The sequence below is a fragment of the Botryllus schlosseri genome, chromosome 5, assembly GCF_051294905.1.
Source record: "Botryllus schlosseri isolate E-star chromosome 5, Bs_hap1, whole genome shotgun sequence".
NCBI lineage: Eukaryota > Metazoa > Chordata > Ascidiacea > Stolidobranchia > Styelidae > Botryllus > Botryllus schlosseri.
In genome coordinates this window covers 8663866-8670833 of record NC_137240.1, presented here as the reverse complement: position 1 = coordinate 8670833, position 6968 = coordinate 8663866, and positions in this window count along the sequence as shown.

Genomic DNA, 6968 nt, shown 5'->3' with positions numbered 1-6968 from the left:
GTTTGGAAACCACTGCTATAGGTGTTGGGTCAGCAATGCTTTCAACTGCATTTCTTGACTTCCATTGCGAGAAATTGATTTCGGGCACTGACGGGGTCAATAAATCTGTAGTATATCAGTAGTATGTATATCTGTAGTAGTAGCAAGCGATGAGGCATCTTAATTCCTCCTCTCCTACGCATGTATGTTCTCGCTGCGATTGGTTGGATTCCTGTGCTCAACTCGACTAGTCGAGTAACCGACGAAGTGCCCTATAATATACTCATTCTGATCCAAGAGGATTCGGAGAGAATATCGCTGGAGCGAATCGCAATCAAGCAATTGCGCAACATACTTCTAGGATTATTTACCCCACAATTCTGTTAATTTTGTAAATCTTCGTTATAAGCAGAGTCAGTATAAGCTACATCAGCAAAATCGTTATTAATTTCCATACATTAGTCTATTTCCACTTCGCTGTTATCAGTCACAATTAGTACACATCCAGCAATTCGAGTGAGTTCAACGATTTCTTTCAATGGGCTCTTGAAGATCCCCTTCGGGAGACTTATGAGTACGTGAACATTTTCGGGAGCTATTCACTTCACCTCTAAGTGCCATGGTAACTGCATACAATACAATATACATGTTTCGTAAATAGCACATGGTACTTCTTAATTACAGTTGGTAAGGACTCGGGAGTAATGTTGCTTGATTTTATTCTATATTGACTTGCGTATACCTCTAAATGCCTCTCAAATCCATCAAATTAGGGCATCAGAGTCCAGTTCTTGATCACATCTTAACAGTTTTTCTGGAAGAAGAGGACAAATTTCCCAAAAAAGAGGACATTCAGGCGTTCTACGATGACACTTTTAATTTATTAAATTGGAAAAAACAGGAAACCCTATAGTTTAACCAACTGCGCCACCCGCTTCCACTGGTAGTTTATGTAATCTCAACAATAATTCAAAATATGCAAAATTGCATTCAAATGAAGAAGCCCCAATCTACCAGTATATTTAATCGTAAATATTTCAGTACAGTTTGAAAAAATGTTTCTTTTCCAAGGCCCCTTGAAATCTACAGGGCGGAATTTCGCGTTTTAAACAGATAGCACATATAGTACATATATTTTACTTAGCCTTAAGCTGCAAATATTTTGGTGACAAAACTGTACTGTACAGTATCAAAGTAGTTTTTTCTAAATGTGTATCTCTTCTTGTCGCCAATAAATGAGGCGAAAACAGTGACATCAGTAATTGCGTCTAGCTGTTCGCGTATGCTACTATTGTGTAATGCAGTGGTTTTTAACCTTTTTTCCTCCGGCGCCCTCTTTCAAAAATTTTCGTGCTCCAGCGCCCCCCAACATCATATTGTAAGGAATGTAATAAAGACAATGACCAAGAGGGAGGGCCGTAACAGCACTTCGTCTACCCCCCAAAAACTACTGCCTTGCGTACCCAAAGCGTGATAAACCAAACTTCTGAGGGCTTCGCCCCCAAGAACGCCGTAGCGTGATTTCGATGGTAGGCAAAGTTTGTGTGGCCTGGTCGCCCTAAGGTACCAAAATTTTCTATAATGCATCAATGAATAGGTGGCAATTACATATATAAGTCGCTATAAACTTTTTTCCCCTCAGCCCACGTAATCAGATTTACCAGTAGCGCTGAGTGAGCTGTTATATGGGTAAATAAAGGGCACGTAATTAATAATTAAACATACTCGGGCGTGCTCGTGGGTACAATTAATACGTTACCAGGGCCGTAACAGCACTTCGTCACCCCCCCCCCCACCAAAAAAAATGAACGTTAGTCTGTGGCCCCCCATCGGGTGATAAGTCAGACTTCCGGGGGGCTTCGCCGCCAGACCCTCCTTCGGCTATCCGCTATTTGCTGATACTAGTCATCTACATTGGGTGTCCGTTTACTGAGCCAGCTATTCTCGCCCAGACGCGCGAAGCGCGGAAAATTTCAATAATTAATGATTGAATTGGTCAATATGATCGGGAATTGCATGTATACTGATATCAATTTTTATCCTCTCTCCGCTCACGTAAACAGATTTACTGGTAGAGCTGAGTGATGTGTGATTGAAAAGGTAGGACCCCTCTATAATAATTATACATCTTCGGGCGTATACCCGTTGGCAGGAACGAAACGGCACTTCGTCAGGCCCCCGAAAAAACTTGGGTCTTGGACTCCCATGGGGTGATAAACCAACCGCCCCCCATCACGTTGATCGCTTTAGCCACGAAATCAGCTGTACTGTTTAGCGAGCCAGTGCGAAGCGCGAAAACTTTCGATAATTCATGATCAAATCGGTCAGTAAGATCGGGAATTGCATATATATTGCAATCAATTTCTTGTCCTCTCTACAAAGCTGAGTGAGGTGCAATGTTCCCTCTAAGCTGCGCACGTGCGCAGTGCTGAGCCGGTCTCTGCGCACAGAAAATCTACGTTGCGCACAACAAATCCAAAGTTATGACCTTTTTTAGTCGTTACGCACTGTTGTCCAAGGGTCAGCGCAGTGAGTTTTTGGGTGTGCGCAGACTCGTCAAAACGTAGAGCGAACATTGTGAGGTGTATTGGAAACTGTAGGGCCCGTAACTAATAATTAAACATATTTGGGCGGGCGAACCCGGTGGCATGACTTCGTTGCATGATGTTATTTCGTGACCTCCTGTCTGCTATATCAAAAAATATAGAATCGCCCAACAGGGATATCGTCCAACAGGAATATCTAGCTTTAGATATCCCTGTCGCCCAATCGTACTAAACTAAAAGACGCACACGATTTCAAATTGGGATCATTGGCATGTAATTTTTCCCTGCCAGATGGAATTCGTCTTCTGGGGTTCAGATTCCCAAGACAGGAACATTCGGTGCCAGTCATTTAGGCGCCAATGGACAATTAAACCTATATGTCGAAGTTTTCGGTGTTAATTTGTTCTGAATACTCATTAGGGAGATGTCCTACCACCACATCATCTACTGCGAAGCCATTTTTCTCCAGCGCCCCCCATACCGCCCCCTGAGCCCAGCGCCCCCCATATCGCCCCCTGAGCGTTTCCGCCCCCTTTCAAAATCGCCAGCGCCCCTTGGGGGGCGCTGGAGGCAAGGTTAAGAACCACTGGTGTAATGTAACGGAGAGTCATACGGCATCAGCTGATGTGTTAAACGTGTTGACAGTAATACTTCGAGAACATTGCAACTTCCGTGGTAATCACGGACAGGAATATGGAACGTTGCTCGGTCTGCGATCCTGTTCCATATGGCAAGAGTAAAAACAAAAATACACCTGTTGTGGGTTAACAGCACATATTATTGTATTATTATTCGATAAAATATGGCATCCCAAGCAATTTGCCCTCTTCACGAGTCTGCGCAAACACACCCCCTCACTATATGCGGTCCCTTGGACAACAGTGCGTAACACCAGAACTGCGTAATCAAGCCACATAATTTATTGATAGAATCAAATTACAGCATTACCATTTCGTTTTATTACGTGACACCATATAATCACTTTATGAGTGAAGAAGGGGAACTGCGCTCTAAACATGATGTGGTCTGAACTTGAAGTTGAACCATTGAAGTCATTATCTTCCGTATACGCACTTCGGCCGAAAAATAAATAAATTATGAAATGTAACACACTTGCGATTTCTAAGATATCGAGGTTACTCGATATCGTGCGTCATTGCTTCTTGCTGTTGCATAATGCGGAAGCAAAGTTAGTGACGTGTCAACCCAACGAAATGGGACTACACGATTGTGGTCGCGTTGAGAAACTGCAGCAGTGAGGAATAAGTAAGTGTTCATAGCTAGGACAGTATCGTCGATGAGAACTTCAAACTTTTTCGAGGTGTACGATTTCCACCGATTTCACGAGACTTTTGTGCCTAATGTGATACTTGAGTTCACCCATGCAGCTTTCATTCCGTTCACATTTTAGCCTCCGAAAATTATCGTGCTATTTTTACTTCGCAACATATTCCGCATAGCAGACCAAAAAAATAATTTCATACATATTGATGCACTCGCTACCAGTCTGTCCAGCGGCGACTAAGCGATTTGGAACATGGAAGATTCCCGCTCAAACGAATCGGTTAAAATCGGACTTGTGCTGTTGAGCAACAGATGAAAGTCATAGCCGTCCACAGAACAGTTGCAGCATTTCACGATCAATGTTTGCAAAGCCCTGTTGAGTAACTGTTATGCGCAGGAATGAATTGCAATTCGCAGGCATACAGAAGAACACACTGTGCAATTTCGAACTCCAATTAAAAAACGTAACTCGAAAATCACTCACGAAATATTTTGAACACGGGAAAGCGACACTCATGGGTGTAAATACCGGAAGGAGATAGTGTATGTCGGATCTCGGGTCGAAGTCGACGTTTATACCGAGATGGTGTCGCTTCGTCTGATTATGAAGTAGCCTACTTCGTTACTGACAACATCCGCATACGTGATATATGGAAAAGTGCAATGGAAGAGATTAGTCCAGCAAGATTAAGTATTTGATACCGATCAATTCCATTGAAAAATAAAGGGTTGTATTTGGAGGTGACATTTTGGCATGTATTTGTCTGGTTCGACCCGCAAGCAAACAAACAAATGGGTTGAATTAGGGGTGTCGAACATACGGCCTGTGGGCCGCATCCGGCACGCCATATGCTTTCATCCGGCCCGCGAAGCAATTCCGAATCGATTGAAATTGACAATGCGAGTAATATACAGCACAAATCTAACAAATCTTGATATTTTCAGTAGGAAATGTGTCCATTAAATATAACTTCTCAAGACAGCGAATGTCGAGTGTGTGCGAAGGCAACATTATAACTACACAACAGCGGTGCTGTGGTTTCTAGTCACCATTACGAGCAAGTGACTGGCATTGACACCCAATTCCGGGAAGGAAAAAAGTGCATATTGAACTGAGAGTTTATGGAAGAATTGACTAAAAATGAGTTATTCACGGAAGGGAAAACGCCAATGCGACACCCCTATGCAGTTTACATGGAGCGAATTACAGAAATATAATTTAGATATCTGTGGTCTTACTGCTACATCACTTCCGACCTCGAGAAAAGCCCGAATCGCAATAATATTATATATAGTAGATTCCAACGTTCGTGTTTACAGTTAAATCTTTTATATTTCTCACAACACATACGCAGGGTGGACTCCGTATGCGACTAAAACAAAGCCAGAATAGAAACCTTCCAATTTATATCATCGTTAGAGCCAATGTTGTCGGTTTCTGGCGCCCAATCGTATTACTGCCAATTCCATTGTTTGCCAATAAAGTTGAAGCTAGAATAGAACCTTTATTTTCCGTAATATAATGTAGTAAGCTGCAGTGTTTGTAGTCTTGATAATAAAGTGTTAAAAATGAAAAACATGGGCATGGATTTTGAGGTAATATTTTCGAATCATTTGACTGGTGCAGCCCACCTGCGATATAAAGTTTTGAATCCGACCCGCCACGTCTGTTGAGTTTGACACCCCTGGGTTAAATCTTACTCATGACCCTAATTGAGCTTGGCATCCTTAGAGTTTGCTGTGGGGTTTCATCTGTTCCCGACATCAAATAAAAACATTGCGCATCTGAAAATGTCGACTGGATTCTACCCGTGGTGACGTACTAGTCACAAAAAAGATACCTTCAAACCACGCATGTACAATAATGAACCTGAGAATAGTTTATTACTGTCACGGGGCTTCGCTGCGTTACTGTTTCTAGACACAGCTTCTTTACTCCGTACCTCAGAAATCACGCATGCTCTGTCATTAGTATGGAACGGGATTTTCATAACTGCTCAATATGGTCAGTGAACCGAGCAACTAGCCGAATTTTTTCTGTCTAGAATCTAGATAGCTTTATATTTTAATTGTCATGATTACGTTACAGAGACGGAATCATGATGTTTGTTTGAATTCGTCTCAATCAATTTGCTAACCTTCACTAAGGACCAGAGTCTGCCAAAAGGCTCTAACCCAGGGGTGGGCATTGGGCAATTATTTCCTCCACGGGCCAAATGAGAAACAGAAAATACGTCGGCGGGCCGAGTAAAAATGTTTAGTAATATTCTCCAGAGTAATAATTTCATTTCTAAATAGAAAACATTGATGCTCCTCAGTGGATGAGTTGATATCAGATAATGAGAAAGTGACGGTTAATTACCAATAAATAATATTTATTTCCGTTCTATTTGATACATTTTGAACTCACTTTAAAACCCCTATACACGTTTTTATATTAAGACATTAAAATGTATGCTTGATACTACAGAGCTTATTGTCTTGGTCGCTGCCTTCCAAACAGTGTGAGGCTGGTGAAATCGTATTGTCGTTGAGCGAAACTTGCAGTTTTATTAGTGCTCCATATCTTTGAATTTCAGCTTGACATGTCCGATCAAGGCGATCACCCTTCATAGATGATGATGTCTCATAGTAAAAACGAGCACTGATTGACTTGTTTCACGAATTAGGGATTTGAAAACGTGTCACGTAACAATTTGATCTTGGTTGCTTTCACACCTTATTTAACGTCCACTTGCAACGTAATAATTTATTTATCACACAAGCCTTCGGTGCTCCGCTCCTTCGTCAGGTGTTAAAGTGAAAATAGCGCAAAACGATTCCGAATTGAAACATATACGCATATTGTGTCATCACAGAAAAAATAACTTTCAGGTCCGAAGAGTGTGTACTTTGATGACGTCATAGACATTAAAATCGAAATTGTAATTTGAAACGACTACAGCAAGTTGTGGCACTGAAAATGAGGTTCGATCGCGTATATACAGCGATTAAATGCATATGCACCGAATTTCTCAACTGCAGATTCGCATGGTGTAATGTGACATGCACCCGCGATCTATATTAAGGCCTTGATGGAACGTATTAAATCGGTCGATGTATTTTTGTTCAGAGGCCTGGCGCAGCGTTGAGTCCTCGATGTTCCCGGCCAACACGTTG